The following is a 23,100-nucleotide window of genomic DNA, read 5'->3' as shown; positions in this document are numbered from 1 at the left end:
AAGACACCATTATAAAAATGTTTTAACTAGTAATTATGAATTCCCTTGAAAATAAAATATTTTTAAATTCCCTGGCTTTTAACAGGAAGTGGATGAATATGGAAAATTTACTGCTGAGTGAAGCAAGCCAGGCTATGAAGGAGAGGCATTGTATGTCCTCACTTAATATATACCAAGTGTCTGCACTCTGTGACTGAAACTAATTGACTAAAGGATATAGAAACACAGTATATAATTGTAAATTTCAGATATAGATATAGTGTGTGTGAAAGAGGAGGGTCTGAAGAAGGACATTTAGAAGAAAAATAGGGAGGCAAAGCATTAATGGCACAAAGAAATGTGGTATTATCTGTTGAAGATATTTTGTAGTTTTATCAACTGTACTAGGGAGAAATGTTCACCTGTTGAAATATCCATTTTGTAAGCCAAATAATAATGTGATTAAAAGTATAAAAGAAATGAAATAAAAAAATAAAAAAAGTTAAAAAAAAGAAAAAAAAGGGAGAAAAAGAAAAATTGCTCAATAGTTCATAGAGTAGAGAAGATCAAGTAAAGAATAAGTAAACTAGATGGCAGATCTGTAACATCTATGCAATGTGGACAAAAAGAAAAATGATTGAAAAAAATTGAATGACGTGTCAGGGACTAATGGGACAAAAGCAAAATATCTATAAACAGAATTCCAGAAGGAGAGGAAAAAAACAATGGCACTGAAATATTATTTGAAGATTAATGGCTGAAAATTTGGCAAAAGAATTAAACCTATAGATTCCAGAAGTTGAGCAAATCCCAAATTGGATAAACCCCAAGAAATTAATGCCAAGACATTTAATTAAGCTTCTGAAAACTAAAAATGTACAAAAAATGAAAAGCAACCAGAGAGAAATACCGCATTACTTGTAGGGGAACGCTGACTGTAATGACAGAAGTGTTCTCTTCTGAAATTATGGAGAGGAAGAATAAGTGGGAGAACATTTTTCATGTATTGAATTTTTAAAAAATGACAACAGCTAGCTTCATATCAGGCAAAAATATCTTTGGGGAATGAAGGGAAATTAAGATATTCAGAGACAAAGGAAAATTAAAAATTATTTGCTAGAGAAACCTTCCTTTAAAGAATGGCTAATGAGGGACCAGCAGATGGCGTAATGGCTACGTTGCTGGACTCCCATGTAGTTGACTGTGGTCCGCGTCCCAGCCCCAGTGGTTTAAATTCATGCTGGGTTCATGTGCATGCATGCCCAAGATCCTGAGAGGAGAGTGGAGAAGGGATCGTGGTGTGGCCATTCCCCCTGACGGGTGATTTATCGCTTCCTGTCTCTCTGTCTCTGTCTTTCTGTCAAGTGTATGCACCCTATAGCAAAAACCCCCCTCTCTCTCTCAAAAAAAAAAAAAAGAAAAAGAAAAAGAATGGCTAATGAATGATCTCTAATCAGAAAGAAAACGATAACAGAAGACCTGAAACTTCAGAAAGGAAAGAAAATTGGAATGTGTAAAAATAGAGACAAGTATGAGATTATCCTATGTATCATAAATTTCATGCGTGTGTGTGTGTGTGTGTGTGTGTGTGTGTGTGTGTGTGGTATCTTAGAGTCTCAATATGTTGCGATCCTCCTGCCTCAGCCTCCTAAATAGCTGGGTGTATAGGTATGTGCTGCTGCACTGGGTGGGCTAAGAATTGATCCTAGACCTCCTATATGGCCTTGGCTTCCTAAGTAGTAGCACCAAACAGCATGTGCTACCATGGCTGAGTTGTACATGGCCTTTTAAGCAGATACTTGCAACACATTTAAGGGAGAAATTATAGCAATTCTCTGTTATCTTTTCTAGAAAATTAAAGCAGAGGGGACATTTTCTAATTCATTGAAATGACCACTAGGATTCATAATCCATCCTCCTCCATATCCTAGGGTCCAATGGGTCATTTAGGTCAATGATCCACTTTGAGGCTATTTTTTATGAAAGATGTAAGGTCCATGTCTAAATTATTTTTAACCAACATTCCCCTAATAGTAAAACAAGACAAAGATATTACAAAAAGGAAAATTGTAGGTCAATATCTCTCATGAATATAGATACAAAAATCCCTCCTCACCAAATATTACCAAATGAAATAAAATAATGCTCAAAAAGAATTATACAACATAACCAAGTGATATTTGTTCCATGTATGCAAGGCTAGTTCAACATTAAAAAGTCAAATGATGCAAACCTCTGATGAAAGAAATCAGAGTAGCTCATGACTGGGAAGATATTTCACATCTGAGGATAAGAAATCTCAAATAGTTAAAATGACAGTTCTTACCAAATTGATCTGTAGATTCAACACAATCCTAATCAAAATACTAGCAATATATGTTGTGGATATAAAGCAAACTAATTATAAAGTTTATCTGGAAAGGCAACAGAACTAGAAGAGTCAACACATACTAAAGAACAAAGTAAGTAAACTGACACTACCCAAGCTACAGGAATCAAGACAGTGTATCATTGACAAAAGAATGGGTGAATGAATACATTAATGGAACAGAATTGAGACCTTAGACATAGACCCACGTAAATATGGTCAATTGATCTTTGTCAAAGGATCAAAGGTAATTCAATAGAGAAGGAACAGTGCTTTCAACAAATGTGCTGGAACAACTAGACAGCATGTGTGAAAAAAAAAAGAATTTAGATACAGACCTTATATCTTTCACCAAAAAAATCTCAAAAAGGATCATTGACCTAAATGTAAAGTTCAACATACAAAAATGTAAAACTTCTAGAAAATAAAATTGAAAAATCTAGATAACCTTGGGTTTGGCAATGACTTTTTAGACACAACATCGAATGCATAATCCATGAAAAAAAGATTAAATTTTGCCTCATTAAAATTAAAAATTTCTTCTCCATGAAATACTGGATGAAGAGAGAAGACAAGCCATGAAGAAAAGATAAAGCACAAAAAACTCTTATGACTCAATTCTAAGAAAATAAACAACCCAATTAAAAAATGGGCAGAAGACAGGAATAGACACCTGATTAAAGAAGATGTACAGATGGCAAATAAGCATATAAAAACTGTTCAACATCATATTTCATTAGATAATTGCAAATTTAAAAATTAGATAGCATTACATACCTATTAGAAAGCTAATACTGAAAGTAGTAACAAGACCAAATACTGAAATGAATGTGGAACGACAGGAGCTATCACATTGCTGATGGGAATACAAAATGGTACACTACTTTGGAAGAGAGTTTGTATGTTTCTTACAAAATAATGCACCATATGGCCCAGCAATTGTGCTCCTTAGTACATACCAGAATGAGCTGAAAAACATATGTCCACATAAAATCTTGCTGCACTCAAATACGTACAGAATTATTCCATGTGTAAATGTAAAACATTATACACATTTCAACTCACCTTTCTAAAAGAATTATTTATTTAATTTTATTTATTTTTGTTATTTTTTATTTGCTATAGGGCACATGAACTCATTAGAGAGAAAGACAGAGGAAGTGAGTAAGCTGCCAGGTCCAGGTCTCAAACAGTGGATGGCCATGTGGGGGTCCAGTGCCTTAACTACCATGCCACCTGCTGGCTCCTAGCACACTTTTGAGGACAACATTATCCTGATATCAAATGCAGACAAAGACATTACAGGAAAAGAAAACTACATATCAATATCCTTCAGGAATATAGGTGCAAAAAAATCTCTACTAAATGTAAGTTAATTGAGTCCAGCAATGTATAGAAAGGACTATTTATCATGACCAAGTGAGGTGTACCCCAGAAATGCAAGATTGGGCCAACATTAAAAAATCGGTCAATGTAATTAATAATATTAACCAACTAAATAAGGACATATTATCGCAATAGATTCAGAAAAAAAGCATTTGATAAAATTTAACATTTGTTAATGATTTTTTAAATCTTAGCACACTAGGAATAGAAATCAATTCCTTTCATTTGAAGGAGTTACCCACAAGTAACGTCATATTTAATGATGAGAAAACTAATATTCTATAAGATGAGGTTAGGTTATTTGTTACAAAAAAGGATATTTGCTTTCCTTACTCTTTTTCAATAGCATATTATAGGTCCTATCAAATGCAGTAAGTTCAGAAGAAGAAATGAAAGATATTCAGATTGGAAAGAAAGAAACAAAACAATCTCTGTGCTCCAGTGACAATTGTTTCTACTTAAGTCCTCAAGGAATTTACAAAGAAGCTCCTAGAGCTACTAAATGAGTTCAGCGAGTTTGTATGATACATAATCAATATAAGTTAGATGCAGGCCATATAGATATAGTGACACAACACCAATGCAACTGGACCCTCATAGGAAAGTCCTGAGTTCTTGTGTCAGTCCCTGTCTGTACATATTGGGGGTGTGCCTACATACCCATGATCTAGAATGGCTGAAATTTGGGTGGATCATGGTATGAAGACCCTGTTGGGCATGATGGCACCTGCCCTATGGTGTGAAGACCCTGTTGGAGATGCCTCTCTCTTTGTCTCTTTTTCTTTCTGTCATGGTAAAGATAAATAAAATTAAAAATTTCAAGATACCATCTCACTCCAATTAGAATGACTATTATAAAAAATTATAACAAGTGTTAATGAGGATGTGAAAAAAGGGACCCCTTGTACACTGATAGTAGGAATGTAAATTAGTACAGCTATTTCAGAAAAAAGTATGGAGGTTCCTCAAAAAAATAAAAATAAAATTACTATGTGATACAGCAATCATACTACTAGTTATATAACAAAAGGTTTATAGCAGCACTATTCACAATAGCCAAGATTTGGGATCCACCTAAGTGTTCAATAACAGATGAATGAATAAAGAAAATGTGGTATGTATACACAAAGAAATACTATTCAGTCATAAAAAAGAATGAGATTTTACCATTTGAGACAACATGAATGAACCTGGAGAATATTATATTAAGCAAAATAAGCCAGGCACAGGAAAACAGATGCCACATGACTTCACTCAATTGTGAAAAATTGATATTAAGTAGAAAGTAGAACAGAGGTCATTGGAGACTGGGGAAGGGGAGAGGGAAAGGAAGAGGAGAATGGGAAGAGGCTGGTCAACAGGTACAAAGTTATAATAAGATAGGAGGAATAAGTTCTACTGCACAAGAGTGTAACTATAGTTAAAAATAATGCATTATATATTTCAAAACAGCTAAAGAGATGTTTATGAAAATTCTCACCACAAATAAAAGGTAAATATATAATATTATGGATATGCTAATTATATTTATCTGATTATTACACAGTGTAAATATGTATTGAGACATCACATTGTACCCCATAAATATGTATAATTATTATGTGTCAATTTTTAAAAGTCAATTCTAATTCTATATGTTAGCAATGAATAATTCGAATACAATATCAAAGAAATAATATCAAAAATATTTAAATACATAGGTTTAAATATAACAAAATTTGTGCAGAGTCTGTATGCTGAAAACTATAAAACTATGAGAGAAATCAAGAACGCCTAAATAAATTGAGACACGCAGTATATTTGTGGCTTAGAAAACTGGTAGTGTTAAGGTGTCAGTTTTCCCCTGATTAATCTACAGATTCAAGAAAATCCAAATCCAGTTCCCAGCAATACTATTGTAGACATCAAGAAGTTGGTTCTAATAATTATATTGGAAAGCATAGTAATCAGAAGAGCCAAAACAATTTTGAAAAAATGAATAATAATGTTTAAGACTCACCATTACCTGATATCAAGACTTACTGTGAAACTAATCAAAATAGTGTATATTTGAAGAAAGGGTAGACACATAAATCAATGGAACAGGATAGAGTTCAAAAATAGACTCTCACAAGTACAACCAATTGATTTTTGTCAAAGATGCAGAAGCATTTAATGGAGAATGGATAGTTTTTTCAACAAATGATGTTGGAACAATTGGGCATCAGTACACCAAAACAAAGTGAAACAAAACAAAATAACCCACCTTGGGTTATTTAAAAAACAAAAATGAAAACAAAGAAAAACTTAAGAAAACAAACCATTTCTGACTTTGAATTAGGCAAAGAGTTCTTAGATATACCACTAAAAGTATGATTCATAAAATAAAAAATTGAGCTATCATCTACTCCTTTTCTCACAGAAACTTCTAAAAATTTTAAACTCACCTGTTTTGTCTTCACCTATCATTTACCAAATGAAGCTAATGTAGTCTTCTTTCTGCCTTTATCTTCCTAATAAAATTTTTCTCATTATGTTCTACAAAATCTGCTAATTATCAATCATTATTGGACATTTTCAGCTCTTATCTAATTGGGCCTCTTTGCTGTATTTAATATGTTGATAATTCACTCCTTCAAATTTCTTTCTTACTGTCTTTCATGATGCTGTCCACTTTAACTCTTTGTTCTCTCCTTGGCTCTATTCTCATGGTTGTAACTGCCAAAATATCAAAGATACTTACATACCTAACTCTCTAACACATAATTCCAATCAGATACCTGCCTCAGCATTATCTAAAATTTGATGTGTCTATTTAAACTTTTTTCTTTCCTCAAATCACCTCCATTTGGCAACTCCTTTGGAAGCAGTAGTTGTCCTAGTAAAAACTTGGGGATTTTTTTCCTCATAGGTCATTATCCCATCAATCATCAAACCCTATTAAATATTTCAGGAACTCATTCCCTCTTCTCTGAGTTTAAACGTTAAAATATTTTACCTTGATTATTATAATACTGTTTCTCTCATCTCCAATATTGTACTCCTCAAATCCATCCTCACCCCAATTTGAATATCTATTTAAAAATGCAAATATATCATTGCTTTTCCTAGACTTCTTTGCGGGATCCCTTTATTTCCAGATTCTTTAATATGTCAAAATTGGCTTGTGTTGTTTAGCTATTTCTTGGTCTTCCTACCACTTTCTGCCAATCCTTTCTTTACTATGCTTCAGTGACTCAGAAATATTTACATTTCCTCCTACATACCATGTTCTTGTGTTCTGTCTTTGCGCCAACCATTCTTTCTGCCTAACTACCTCGATTTCTTTCTTTAAAATTTAGTTTAGCAAACCTTCTTTGAGTCTTCTGGCTTGGAATAGGTCCCATCCTCTACTACTCATAATATCATGTAATATAAGTCTCTTTTGCATTGTAGGAATCTATTTGATTAATTATAGTAGATTGTATAGTCTTTTAAGTCATGGTCTTACCTCTTACTCATCTTGTATCCACAACATTTAGTACAAAACCTTTTCATAAAAGTTTTGAAAAAAAAAAAAAAAAAAAAAAAAAAAAAAAAAAGTTTGTCAGCTGAACTGAATAAGTGGTGTTGATTTTGCCTTTGAGAAGCTGGTCTTATCAAAGTAACTGACCCCTTATTCTATAATCTTTCTCGTTTCTTGGTCATTAAGAGGTATGGAGCATGATGTACTGGTTTTGAAATTAGCTTATGGAAAAACTATTCTAAATGGCAATGAGGGGCAAGAACTAAGTTAAAGTGTTTTCACCTTCCATATTTTTCTAAGAAATTGGTTTTTACAAGCAAAATGAGAAATAGTGATTGACTGTTAAATTAGAATAGAATAATAATAATAATGATTGGGAAAAACATAGAAAAGATATTCAATGATGAAGTGGGGAGATTAATGTCTCTGTATTGACTGACATGCATGGCATTCCCTTTTGAAAAAGCAATGCAATACACTGTAAAGTTATATATAATCCAATGTAATATAAAGAAGATTATGATGATAATAAAAAATTAATTAATTAAAAAAAAAGAAATTGGTTTTGCAGCCTGGTCAAATAACTGATATGGATCCATTGCTAATGGTACTGTTCTGAAGCTTAGGTTATCCACTATTACAAGCCAACATTTATCAAATAAATTATCTAAGAACTGGACATAAAAACAAAATTAATTCATACTTTCCTAGGAATTAAATATATATGTGCAAATAATTGAAAAGTGTCTTATTTTGGCAATGGGGTAGAGAGACTAGGTTGATGGACTTTTTTTCCTTCACAAGGTTGATAGATTTTTTTCCTTCTTGTATATCTATTTAGCAGTTATCTTTCTAGTTACAGACTCACTATAACAAAGCAATAAATGGGTCAGAAGTAAATCAGAGTCAGAGATTGTGGATGGATCAGGAAAAAAAATAAACTGCTTCTGAAAAAATAAATAAAGCAAAAGCATAAATTATAAAACAAAAATGCAGATACAATCTTACAGTTTGTGTCTCTACAGTGAATCACCTTTTCAGATGAAAGACAATTCCTGATTCATCACCAATTTTAGTGGTAAAAAGTGCTCATTTTGTGAATGAATATACTAAATTAAACTATTAATATTAGAGTCTTTATTTTGGACTTTTTTGAGGTATGAGTTATTTCCCAGGATTGAAATGGTCATGATAAATTCCGTGTAGAAGGAAGAAGATGAATAAGAATAGTTATTGACTCTTTTTTTCTAAAAGACATTTTCATTTCTGTCACCAAGAATCACATTTCTCTTTCAATTAGGTCAAGTCTCTACAGGGCAATTAAAACACATGTTCATTCATTTTGCCAATAAACGCAAAGAAGTGTTGCATAATATTTTCATTTTCTAATCCTCTGTTTTAATTTTAAGAAAATAAGGTTATTTTATACCAGACGATTGTATTTTACTAAAAAATATTTATTAAAATAATATCATTTATGCCAAGTCAAACAATGCCTTCACCTAACAGGCAATTTGATTTGCTATGTAATTTTTTTTATAAGATCAAGTAACCAACTTGGACTTTTCCTTTATTTAGTTCCAAACAAACCCACCAGAACTCTTTAAAAATCTACCTTTCTTATATATAGGCCATGCATAATAAAATTTTTATGAAACATCTTTTTAAAAGAGTATCATTAGGAAAAGGAAGAAAGTTTTGTTTTGGTAACCAATCAGATTCCCTACTTCCTATGTGTAATGGTTAACATTAAAATCCCTGATTGATGCCCAAGTTCAAATACTTTTTCTAATATATCAGAGTGTGACATCTTCCCTCCTAAACATCTTCCAAAGCAACTACGTATACTCAGCACTTATCTACCACCTTTCTATTGTCATTCATAGTTCTCGAAGTCCTCAGACATCATGAAAGTTGACAAGCAATATGTACAGTGAATTGTTTATTAAAGAAACTAACATAGATATATAATAACTAACATAGAATAGATATATAACTTAAAAGGAGGAAAAAAGCATATTCCACATACTGTAAAATAGTGTACTAATCTTGGGACTAGTGGATGGTATAATGGTTATATCATTGGGCTCCCACGTAGTCCACCGTGATTCAAGTCCTGGACCTGATGACTTAAAACTCAGGCTGGGCATATGTATGTACATATCCAAAATTCTGAGAGGAGAATGGAGGAGAAGGGATTGCAGAATGTCCATCACCTCTGGGAGGTGACTTCTTGCTTTCTGTCTCTCTGTCTCTCTGGCAAGTGCACATGCCCTATAGCAAAAATCTATAAATAAATAAACAAACAAACAAACAAACAAACAAACTAGTGTACTGATCTCACTGAGTGTTTACTTCCAGTTACTATTATAACTTCCAACTGGTGCTGTAGTCTTCAGTAGGTCATTGCAGTTAGGTAAAGTGTATTAGTTTTCTATTACTCTGTGACAAATTGCCACATATTTAGAGTCTTAAAACGATACTCATTTAATAGCTCATAGTTCTGTAGATCAGAAAGCTGACATGGCATGACTGGGTTTTCTGCTCATGATGTCACAGGCTGAAATCTAAGTGTTGGGTGCACCGAGTTCTCATTTGGAGGCACTAAGCAAATATCTACTTCCAAGTTCATTTGTGTTGTTGGTGGAATTCAATTGTTTACAACTTTAGGACTGAGGTCCCTGCTTTCTTGCTGGCTGTGAGCTGCAGGGAGTTTGCAACTCCTAGATACTGCCTGAATTCCTTGCCATGCATTTCCCTGCATCATCAAGTCAGCAATGACATACTGAATCCTTTTCATGCTTTGAATCTCTGACATCCTTTTCTGAAACAAGCACTAAAAAACCTGCTTTTATAGCACTCATATGATTAGGTCAGATTCACTCTGAACATACCGTTTTCTTTTTCTTTTCTTTTTTTTGAGAGGATTTTGCTATAGGATGCATGCGCTCGCCAGAAAGACAGAGAGAGACAGGGAGACAGAAAGTGAGAAATCATGACCTGGGGGCATGGCCGCGCCTCAATCCCTTCTCTTCCATTCTCCTCTCTGGATCTTGGGCAGACACGCACACACACCTGGCATGAGTTTTAAGACACCAGGTCTGGGACTCCAACTGCGGTCAACTACATGGGAGTTCAGCAACATAGCCATTAAACTAACTGCTGGTCCCTACCATATCTTTTTCTTAATGTCAAAGAAATGTACCATATAACATAACTAATCCAATTCCCTAGGAATGACATCCATCATATTCACAGTCCTGGAGATCGATTATACAAGGTGTATACACTAGAAGGTGAGAGATCGTGGGAGACATCCTAGAGTTCTGCCTACCACAGATAACAAGTACATATAATAGTTTCTATCCCTATGAGAAAAAAAAAATTGCTATTTACATGATAGAAATATAATATATATATATAATCAACTTGTTTGCTAATCCAACTGAGAAATTATGTCATGTTGGGAGCTCAGCACTGGTCTCTGTTATTGGCAGGTTAGGTACTCAGTAATCATGGCAGCCAGATCAGCACCAGTGAGGAAAATTTCATTTTGTTGTACCCATGCATAGCCTCCATTTCTGCCATCATGGCTATTTTGTTCATGAACCCATTGAGCAAGAAAAAGGGTGACTGAGGAAAAGGCAGACAGAAATCCACAAAACTGGCTATCTTGACCATCTTCTATTAGGGAACCTTCATGTACATACCTTTACCCCAGACCTCCTCATCACCAATCTGACAATTCCATTCTTTTCAGGTCCCAGATCTAGTCAAAATGTTAACCACTGTACATGTATCAGTTTAGATCCATATTTCTGGTCAGTTCTCTGTCCAGGCAAAGTAGAAAAGCTAAGTAAAATGTTGAACCAAGTTCTGGCCCCTGAAAGTATTTCCCTTGACCTTGACCTATCTTTCACTTCTAACTGAGGCTATATTGATGCAGCAGTTTTTTCCTGGTTAGAATAGCATACAATGGAGAATTATCTATAAAGCAAGCCCTGATTTCTTTTCCTTAGCCACATGGTAGTAGGGAAGTTTTCATATGGTCATAGTGTTTGTGTATTGATGAAGAGGTTGAAATGCAATGGAGTCTGATCTAACTGTTCATGTAACTTTATACCTTCAGGGCCTGCTGGAATTTCTATACTATTTCTAGTTAATGATGGATTTGTGCCTTGTATATCCAAACTTATGTTAAGGCTTCTCTTGATCTGGACCATACTCAAAATAGCAGACTTACAGGTTACACGATAAATAGGTACGGGTATAGGTTACACAATAAATAGGTGGGGATACCACACTTATATGTGACATATGCATTGTTTTCCAAACCCAAAGCATTATGCCTTTTTCTTTGTTATAGGAGGTCTGAGTATAGCAACTTGTCTTTCATTTTGGACAAGATATATTGACATGTCCTAGGCCACTGTATCCTTAAAAAATGAGGAGACAAGTCCACATATGACTGGTGCTTGGACTTTTCGGGAGGGCACATGCAGACTCCATGTCCCATACTCTCAAAAAACGTGTATAAAAATATATATTTGGGACTGAATAATAGTCAACTATCATGAATATAAGTGTCTCATTTTAGTAGGGGGGAAAGTATAGACACTTCTTCATTTTTCCCAGAAAAGACTTATACTGCAACATGGTGTCCTTTGAGCAGCCCTCAAAAAATGTGCATCATTTACTGTTTTACATTATTTTGAAGGTTCTGCTCTTATTCTTTCTCACTGGTTCAGGTTATATTCCCATTAGTTATTCACCTCGAAATGCTCCCTATGTGTTCAACCTAGTGAACAGATTTCAACTTTCCTTCATAAATGATCACCTTCTTCCTATGAGATAGAGTAAGATACCCCCAAATCATGCAACTAATCACAATACCTTTTTTTTTTGGAGAGATCTTCACTATAGAGCGCGTGCGCTCGCCAGACAGACAGAGAGAGACATAGAGACAGAAAGCGAGAAATCACTCCCCAGAGGGGATGGTCATGCCGCAATCCTTTCTCCTCCATTCTCCTCTTGGGATCTTGGGCACACACGCTTATGCGCCCGGTGTGAGTTTTAAGCCACCAGGTCTGGGACGTGAACCACAGTCGACTACGTGGGAGTCCAGCGACATAGCCATTATGCTAACTGCTGGTTCCCAATATCTTTTTTTTTATGAAGCTTGTTTATATTATTAAAACAATGATTGTTTCTGTTGGTCATGGGCAAAGTTTCTTTTCATTTTTGTCCCAGAGTCCTTCAAAGTTCCTGTGGACAAGAGAAGTAATACTTTTCGGAATCTCCATGGGGTCCTCAACAGTATCACAGAGATAGTACTTGGCATTCCCAGTTCTGGTTTATCTGATAGACAAAGAACCAGGGTCCCCAGAAGATACTACTTAAGCCCTGAAGAACAGCCCCCACATGCACCCACTGATGTGCAGGAGAGATCCCTACAGTACCTTTCCCCCTGTGTTCAGGAATGTGCTTTTACTTGCTTTTTAAAAAAAAAAAAAAAAAAAAAACACAACACACACACACACACACACAAGCAAACAACAAAACAAAACAAAACAAAACAAAACAAAACAAAACAAAACAAAACAAAAAAACATGCTCTGTAGATCATGGAGCATCTAGTGCAATTTTATCCTTGCTCCAACTCCAGACTGCAAGAGTGAAACCATTGTAAGTTCTGCTAATGCTGCCTGTGGTCGAGGCCCCTGACCCGCCATGCTTTGTAAACTCAGGAGCCCACATTAGTTAAAAGATCTGAGAGCCAGTCATTGCCAGATCTCCTCAACAACTCATAGCCCATCAGGGAAGCTACTGATGCCATGTGCTTCTTCTTGCCTCAGCTTTCAGTTGAAATTACAAGTCAAATAGCTGATGCTCTTTCCTTCTCCAGGCAAAGATGAAGATACATTGTTCACAGAAATCACCTCCCAGAGGGTATGACCACACCACAATCCCTTCTTCTCCATTCTCCTCTCAGGATCTTGAACACGCATGCACAAGTGCCTGGCGTGAGTTTAAGCCACTGGATCCGAGACTCGAACCACGATTGACTACATGGAGTCCAGTGACATAGCCATTACGCCAACTGGTGGTCTCTGTTTACAAGTGTGTTCTGTATGGCTTCATTGATGAGTTGGCATGGTAAATCAAGGAAGAATTTCTCCACATTATCAGATTCCTTGGCAAAGGTCTCCAGATAATACATGTCCTGAGCTTCTGAGAATTCTTCAGATCTCTGCTGGGAGACCTCTCTCTTTTCAGCCAGATCCTTTCTGCCCACTAACATAGTGATAACCTCATTGCTGGCATATTGTTCTATCTCCCACAGCCACTCAGGAAGGCAGGGGAAGAATTCCTCACAGGTGATGTCATAGGTAAAGATCGAAGTATTAGCACTTTGGTAATAACTCTGAGTAATGGACTGGTATCTCTCTAGACCTGCTGTGTCCCAGATCTGTAGCTTCACTTTTTCACCACTAATCTCCACTGTCTTAATCATAAAATTGATTAACCAATTGTGGTTCCTTGACCTGGGGAGAAAGACCCTGAGTGAATCGTTAGACTAGACACATCTTCCCCATATCAGCCAGCATTGCCAATTAAAACAATTTGAACAGGAAATCATATTCTTCCATATTAATTTACGCAGCTGGTTTGGGATTTTTCTTTCCACTCCAGGCATTAAAAGAATTGATATGCATATGAATTATGCACACAAGGGAAAATGTGTGTGTGGTCCTAAGTCCAAAGGCTAGAGTTAGTCCCTGCCCTGGTGCTGCTACTACTCTTCATAATATCTTAAACATACAAATGGGTGATATTTCCAAATAATTCAAGTTACGTTTTGTCCCATGGCTCTCCATCAGCAGTGTTTATAGCCTAAGAAGTATCAATGCAGATTAAATTAAATTTTTCAGTCACGATTCTCTGGCAACTCTCTGGGAGAAGATCATTGTCCAGCATGATGATGATAGGAAGGAGAATTAGCTAGTGAGAGATTCTGTGGGATAAGGCAGCCTTATTGAGTCATAAACATTCCACCTTGTAGTGGGACAGCTGTACAGGATTTCTATGCATGTTAGGGTGGCTATTGGGGATGCTAAATTGCTGAGAGGAGTCTGGTATCAGGCTTGAATTTAAAATATGTGGATGGACCTGAGAGTCAATGACTATGATGAGATAGCAGACATCAACAAATTCAACTCACCCTGAAGAAGACCAAATGACAAGAGATATACCTACCTAAGAAGAGGCTAATGAGGACAGAAGATGATTTTTGGAGGTATGTCCATACCACCCTGATATTAATATCATATTGCAAGCCTCATTTCTCCACTTTCTCTGGTAACTTAGATTACTCCCTTTTACCACTAGCTTCACTAATAATCCTGAACCAAATGTATAAAGGGGAAGAGGGAGAATGAAGAATTGGCAGATTAACCCACAGAGGGTAAAAAAAAAAATCTAAGAGCAATTGAATTAGCAAGATTAACTTTAATGATATTGATTGACTAGAGAACTAGAAATCTAGATTCTGTTCAGTTTTAGAAAAATAAATCAAGTTCCATGTTCACATACTTGAGTTCTGTGATTGTCTACAATTTCTTAGCCACTTTATATATTATTCATGTATTATTACGGATATTGCCACATATATGATCTTATAAAATGCACAAGGTAGATGTTATTTCCCCCTCATTTTATATAGTTTACAGACAGGAAATCTGAGGCTCAGATCATGTAAAGGATTATGTTGTGGGCATAAAGCTATAAGTGCAGAAGCCTAGAGTAGCTATTAGACATTGTGATGTTTAGAATTATACTCTAATCTTGTTTCAGTAATTTTTGATAAAATATATCTTAGCATTGAGCATAATTTCAAAGTCTTGGCAAATTGACTTTCTTTTTCTACCTTAATTTATATAACTATGAATGGGAAATAGAAAAGATGGAAAGAAAACACTTTCAATGATTAAAAGATTGGAGGAATAGAGAGAGAAAAAAATGTTCTGGAAGAAAATTACAGTGCACTTGTTTCTAGATTTTAGCTTTGTCCATATATTTAGTTTAATTAAGATATTTTGCAAGTCAATAAAATGTGAAAAATTAATATGGGAGGAGGGAGAGAGGAGAAAGGGGAAGAAAAGTTAAAGTACATTTAATTGACAAAAAAATGAGAAGCTATTTGCTGATGTTAATGTATATAGTAATGTCTTTGTCTTGACTGATGTGTATGGTATTCATGCTGGAAAAAGAAATCTACACAGTAAAGATATATGTGATTACATATAAATAAAATACATAAAAAGAATAAAAAATTATAATAACCATTTTTGACTCATAGAATGTTTTCAAAGTGCTCATAATTTCTACAAGAAAGAATTTAGAGAATCATCTATTTAAAGATATTTAAAATTGTAATACATTCAGATAATATTAAATTTGAACGGTACAGAAGTGTATATTATGAAAAGCAAGTCTCTCTCCAGCCCTTCACCAGTTGCCTAATTCCTTCCTCAGTGATAATCATTGCTGTTAGTTATCAGTGTTGAGAAGTGCATATACAAATGCATATTTTTAAAACCATATAATTTTAAAGATAAGCCTCAGAGATAATAAATATTATGCTACAGCATTTTCCCTTATCAGTCTTCTATTATTCAGTTGCATATAGAACATTCTTTCCATTAGACTACCAGCTTCTTTGGGGTAGATAATCTGTTGCTTAATATATATTTTTGCTATTATAGAAAATATATGTTCGGGAACCAGCAGTTAGCGTAATGGCTATGTCGCTGGACTCCCACGTAGTTGACCGCGGTTTGTGTCCCGGACCAGGTGGCTTAAAACTCACACCGGGCGCGTGTGAGTGCGTGCCCAAGATCCCATGAGGAGAATGGAGGAGAAGGGATTTCGGCGTGACCATCCCCCCTGGGGGGTGATTTCTCGCTTTCTGTCTCTATGTCTCTCTCTGTCTGTCTGGAGAGCGCATGCGCCCTACAGTGAAAATCTCTCCAAAAAAAGAAAAAAGAACATATATGTTCAATTAACATTGGGAGAATTTAGACAACACTACTTATTGCTCAGCAATGTTTGAGGGAGCCATATCATTTAAGATAGTGGCTACATATTTGTCTAATCAATGGTAGATATAATAATGATGTGAGTATATATGTGGTATATATACAATTGGCATCTTTTTCATTGTCTCTATTCCTGGTGCTACTATCCTATTTCAGGCCTTATTAGTACTCATATTAGGATAAGGTATCCTAAGAGGTCACTCTCTCTCCACTTTTCTTCCATCATTTTCTCTGTCACCTACTTCTCCTAGGTAATCTCCAGAAATTATGTGCCCATTTCCACCAAATTATACTACTCTCATTCCTATCAAACAAAAATTGTTAAGGTCCAATGCTATATGAGATAATATAATGCATTTTTTCAAGAATCTTGACATCGTTCATCAACAATGTTTTTCTCTATAATTTATAGTTTGATTTTCTCATATTTTGTAGTTGGCAGAAAAAAATTAGACATTTCAACTAAAATGTGCAAAATATATGTATAGACCTTTATGGTCTATACTAGCATGAGTTAAAAAGCTTATCATTTTCTCAACTTTAATTTTTAAATATAGTTTGCATTCCTCTAGCTTAAGCATGTTTTTGAAAAACAAAAGAACAATGTTCTTAAGTAAGTAAAATATTATTTTTATATGGAGATGTACTATTTTCTGCTGATTTTCACTCTTCGAGAGTTCTCACATTTCTTTGTGTACTCTTCCCTAGATTTCAGCATTTCCTCTATTGTCTAGAGAAGATTTATGTCCAAAATTTAATGAACATTAAATTTGGAAAGCCATTTGTCAATCCAATGGTGAAAGAATAATACTCTTGAGATTTTACAGATTTTTTTTTACTTTATCTTAAGTTTCTTTGAATTCCTAGTAAAGTGATTTTTCTGTCTGTGAGCTGAATTAATTTTAAGCAACAAGGATCTCTAATACCATCATATTTCATGAGGCAGTCTAAGATCTGATTATAAAATTCATAATTATTTTATGCATCACTTACAAAGAAAAATGCTGCCAGTTAAACTATGACCTCATACTTTCTTTTGAATTTTTACTTTATACTTTCATTGAAAGCATACTCTTCTAGAGTTAATTAGACATAGTTTTCTATTTTGTATTCTTCTTACACATAAATAAATACAAAGGGAGATAAAGGTGAACAAATGGTTAAGGTCTTCCAAAACTTCTTTATATTAAGAATACAATCTTTCTCAATCATTAAAAATTTTTTTCAGGGACAAGCAGTTGGCATAATGGCTATGTCTCTAGACTCCCATGTAGTCGATCGCAGTTCGAGTCCTGGACCCAGTGGCTTAAACTCACCACCGGTGCGTGTGTGTGTGTGCCCAAGATCCCGAGAGGAGAATGGAAGAGAAGGGATTGCGATGTGGCCATCCAACTGGGGTGTTATTTCTTGCTTTCTGTCTCTCTGTCTCTCTCTGTCTTTCTGGTGAGCGTGTTCACCCTATAGCAAAACAAACAAACAAACAAAAAAAAACCCAAAAACAAAACAAAACAAAAAACCTCTCCAAGTGAAAAAAAAATTTTTTTTTTCAGGACCAGCAAATGGTATAGCAGTTACATCACTGGACTCCCACATGGTCAACTGTGTTTCACATCCTGGACCCAGTGGCTTCAAAATGATTGCCGGGCATGTGTGCATGTATGCTCACAATCCTTTGAGGAGAATGAATGAGAAAGGATTGCAGCATGGCCATTCCCCTGGGGAGTGATTTCTCACTTTCCTGCTCACTGTGTCTGTCTCTCTCTCTCCAGAGAGTGCACATATCTAAGGTAAAAAGAAAAAAAAATCTCTAAAAAGAATTTCTTTTTTTTAAATTTTCTCTATTTCTTCCATGAGTAAATGAGTAGGAGAGCCAGAGTCAGATCCCTACAGGATCTTCACACAGTGGTCCACTCCCTAGCTTCAACCAGCCTGGATCATTGGCATGCATGTGACAGACACGTTTAAGGCAGTCTTTGGATATGAACCTGAATTCTCATATTGGTCAGCCTTGCAGGGCATTGTGTTACCACTGCATCATTCCCTCCTCAATCATTTTTTATTTAACAGTAGTAGAATTCTATGCTTTCTCCCACAATATTTTAATTTGGTCATCAAGATTGTTATTGATGCTGCTTTTCTTTAAAAACAAATCCAGAAAAGAACTAAAAGTGATTAGTACTGTGTCTATTACCTAGATTAACACTGACGTTTGAAATAAGAAACCATTCATAAAAGTAACAAGAACTATAAAATAGCTAGGAATCAATTTAGCTAGAAGATAATTCATGAATAACTAGTCCTTTGATTCCTGTTTTGGGAATGTCGTGGAACATTCTTATTGAATACTTTCCCTTGTACAACCATTCCATTTGAAGGGGTTAAAAGAGTGTTTCACTATTGTCCTCAGGACTTTATTCCAAGCCTCTGACTCTCATTGTACAAAATGCTGGTGTTTTTGATGTTCATGCATGAATAGGCAATCGAAGCTGTATTCCAACTGTGCCAGATTGACAATCATTATAAAATAATAAATGCATACCTCATTTATGAAATTCAATCCAATTTCAGAAATGTAAGGTGTGAATAACTTATATGCTTTGGACTGATGAGATTGATAGTGAGTTTTATCCTTGAAACTTTATCTGTGAGAGTCATTGCAGCCTAGATAGATTTTCTTTTCCTATAGAGAGGATTTACCAGTTGCCTAGGGTCACTTCCAATCTTGAATTATTTTAAATTATACTGTTCAACTTTTTTTTTTTGGCCATGCAGGTATAATAGAATAAATTTGGAACACAAATTCTTGGATAAACTAGCTTATGCTTATGAATGAGAATTATCAGAGATTTTTTTTTCCATTCAACCCAGTATTAATGTTGAGATTAGCAAGTTTTCTGTTCCTTCTGTATATAGTTTTTTGTTTTGTTTTAATTTTTCTTTCTCATTTACTCTTATACCTTTGGGTCTCATCTTTATGAGGGAATTTTTCTCTCATACTCTGCACTTTGAGCAGCTGGACATTATTTCTTTCCCCCTTCCATATTTATGCACCTGTTAAGATAGAAGCCTAAAGTCTTTAGGATCTTGCAGAAAGTCTCAAAGTGAGGTTGACTTTGGCAGTGATATACCTCCAAGGTTTTACTTTGACCTCTGGAGAATTCTTCCTTTTGAGTTAGTTCAAAAATGCATTTTAGGGAACCAGCAGTTAGCGTAATGGCTATGTTGCTGGACTCCCACATAGTCGACCGCGGTTCGCGTCCCGGACCTGGGGGTTAAAACTCATGCCAGGTGCGTGTGCGTGCGTGCCCAAGATCCAGAGAGGAGAATGGAGGAGAAGGGATTGTGGTGTGACCATCCCCTCTGGGGGGTGATTTCTCGCTTTCTGTCTCTATGTCTCTCTCTGTCTGCCTGGCGAGCGCACGCGCCCTATAGTGAAAACCTCTCCAAAAAGAAAAAAATGCATTTTAAAAAATGTTATTTTTTAATTGGGAGATTGATAAAGGAAACTGGTCTGCCATATAACTACCAGGGAAACTTAATCATTCACTCATTCATTCATTTATTCAGGATAATAGCTTTAAGATGAAAGCTAAGTATCTGTCTTTACAGAATGATAGTAATAAAATTTTAACTATTCTGAAAAATAACTGTTCTTTATATCTCATTAATTTGTGGGACTACCTTAGCCCTAGTCTTACGTTCCTAAGTTCTAGCTTGGATATCAAAATCACTTATGGAAATGGAAAAATCTTTTCTTTTTTTTTTTTAAATTGTTACAGTGTTTTTGAACTCACTGGACAGAGATAGAGAGAGAAAAAGTTCCACTGGGTCACCACACCCTTCTCTTCCATTCTCCTCTTGGGATTTTGGGCACACATGCACACATGCCTAGGGTGTTTCATTCTTTCTTTTTTTTAGAGAGAGAGATTTTTTACTATAGGGTATGTGTGCTTACCAGGGAAACAGAGAGAAACAGAAAAATAGCAGAAAATCACCCCCAGAGGGGATGACCACACCACAATACCTTCTCCTCTATTCTCCTCTCAGGATTTTGGGCACACATGCACAGGCCCCTGCCATGAGTTTTAAACCACCAGGTCTGGGACTCTAACCAAGGTTGATTATGTGGGAGTCCAGCGATGTAAGCATTATACCATCTGCTGGTCCCCACCCAGTGTGTTTCTCAAGTAGCTAGATTGGAAACTCAAACATGTGGAATCCAGCCACCCTAACTACCACACTACCAATTCATCAAGAAATGGAAAATCTTAAGAAATTCCAATTTTGTTTTTCAATTCTTAGTATTAGGAAGGTAGCTGTATGCCTTTGTTTGCAAATCATCTACCTTGTTTTCATAGCTGAATTAACATGGATTCAATTATCATTTTCTAAGCCAGAAGGTATGCTTAATATTATCAGGATTTTTGTTTATAATTATTATTACTTATTTCAAATGTTTTTGTTCATGTTTTTTATAGTAAGTTAGACTATATACTGTTCATTATAAACTTGGTAGACTCTGGCTTAATAATAATTCTACATACTATCAATCATACTGTTTATTTTATCTTGTATTATTTGATCAGATAGAATATTGCCTTTTTTTTTGAGAGAGAGATTTTTGTTATAGGGTGCATGCACTCACTGAAGAAGCAGAGAGAGACAAAGAGACAGAAAACGAGTAATCACCCCTGATGAGGGGATGGCCATGCTGCAATCCCTTCTCCTTCATGCTCCTCTCAGAACTTTGGGCACGCATGCACACGTGTCCAGCATGAGTTTTAAGCTACCAGAGTTTGGGACTCAAACTGAGGTCAACTATGTAGGAGTTCAGCGACGTAACCATTATGCCAACTGTTGGTCCCCAGATAGAAATTGAACTATGCAGCCACAAATTAAAAAGGTAAGGCAGCATAGCTTGGAAATGCAAGGCATCAACAGAGACAGACAAATCTGGTTGTAGCAATTAGAGATGTGCAAAGGTTTTTGTTCGGTGTTTTGCTTGTATGATTGGCTAGATAAAGAATTATAAGCATGATTAATTGTTTTGAATATGGATAAGAAAAGTAGTGGCTTTTTTTTAGGCTATATCTACATGTGGTGAAAAACAATTGCCTAGGAGTGAGTACAAATATTGTATTTCTAAATGCTCAATATGTTGTGGCGTACTGATGGTTAAACTAGGTAGTCAATGTAGAGAAAGTTTGTATCCCTGTTTGCTGATTTATAACTTGCTTTTCCCATGGGTAGATATGCTGGTTAAAGAGAGCTGTGAATAGCAGTATGTTCTGCATTTGTAGCTGGATTAGGTTAAATGCCTTTGTTTGTGCGCTCTTCCTCTTTTATTATACTCATCTAACTTATAATAATGTATTATTGTTTTCCTCATTTGATTGTAAAATCTGTGAAGTCAGAGCAGTTGGCTATTGTTTTTCTCTGTAACTTACTGCTTTTCACATTACTGTGTTTTGAGTAAATATATAAATATATATGTTTTTATAAATGTAAATATCTATGAATATAAACATATGTACTTATCATGTACCCACACACAAATATACCTACATTTCCTTATTTATTTGTATTTTATTTGATTTATTAAAAGTTTTTTATTTATATTTTCAGAGAGAGAAAGAGTGACAAGCACTCTCAGCAGGGTCTCATACCTTAATCCTCCCCAGATTTCCAACTGCACACTCAGGTTGACCTGGCATCCAAACTCCAGTTTTCCATATGCTTTCAACATAGCACTGCCCATGCTATGACAGCTGGGCCTATTTATTTATATTTTCATATTAAAGTATTATAACGGAAAATTGAAGGATGGTCTTTGTAGACCCTAGGCAGAAAAATGACTATTTGTCAACCTTGTTCCCCTCACCGAAATGCTTCCCTCCTCCCCTACATATTCATTTGAAAAATGATGAACATGATCATTATTCATTCAGTTCAAAGGACAAGACAAGCATATTCAACATTAAAAATGAATTGGTTTGGGCCAGCAGGTGGCACAGTGGTTAAGGAGCTGTACTCTTACGTGGCCAACTGCAGTTTGAATTCCAGACCCAACGACTTGAAACTCATGCCAGGTGCATGTGTGTATGTGTGCCCAAAATCCCAAGAGGAGAATGGAAAAGGGATTGCAGTGTGGCCATCTCTCCTGAGGTGCGGGGTGATTTCTTGCCTTCTGTCTCTCTCTCTCTGTCTCTATGGTGAGGGCATGTGCCTTATAGCAAACATCTCTCTCTCTAAAAAAAAAAAAAAAAAAAAGAAGAAGAATTGGCACTGTCCTAGGGAGATCCTCAGCTCTGCCAGTGAAGACTCAGAGCTCAAATCAGCAAACCAAAAGGTAACTCTAAGCACAAAGTGTTTTTCATTTTTCATTTTAAAATCCCTAGATTTCTAATAATAACATAAAACACTTGAAGAAAATATATTTGGCAGCAAAGTAAATGCCATTTGGTTGATGAGCTAATTCCTCTCTCAGGCAAAAATTTTAAATTCAGTTTAGTCTAAAGCAAATTCAAAGGAAAAATTAAGAGGGCTGTTAGTCTTTTCTCTTTATTATCATCCTCGAAATATTCTTCTTCTTTCTCTGTGTGGAGGCATTTATTTCTTGGGCGCCATTTCTTGCTCTTTCTTGGTTTATTCCTCAGTTTCAGTGGTACACATCCTCAAGTAGCTTTTGGCGAAAGGGCACAAGAGAAGTAGAGTTTTTGAGTTCTTAACTGTCTGAAAAATATCTTTTTTTTTTAAATTTATTTATTTTTTTTTAATTTTTTTTT

At 35.4% G+C, this 23,100-nt stretch overlaps 1 pseudogene; it reads right to left on the bottom strand.

Annotated features, from left to right (window-relative positions):
* Positions 1 to 13,075: 13,075 nt before the first annotated feature.
* On the bottom strand, positions 13,076 to 13,870 carry LOC102480947 (ras-related protein Rab-30 pseudogene; annotated as a pseudogene).
* Between the last annotated feature and the right edge of the window lie 9,230 nt (positions 13,871 to 23,100).

This window comes from Tupaia chinensis, unplaced genomic scaffold, assembly GCF_000334495.1.
Source record: "Tupaia chinensis unplaced genomic scaffold, TupChi_1.0 Scaffold000184_1, whole genome shotgun sequence".
NCBI lineage: Eukaryota > Metazoa > Chordata > Mammalia > Scandentia > Tupaiidae > Tupaia > Tupaia belangeri.
The sequence above is the reverse complement of the archived record's forward strand: the minus strand, read 5'-3'. Positions and strand labels throughout refer to the sequence as shown.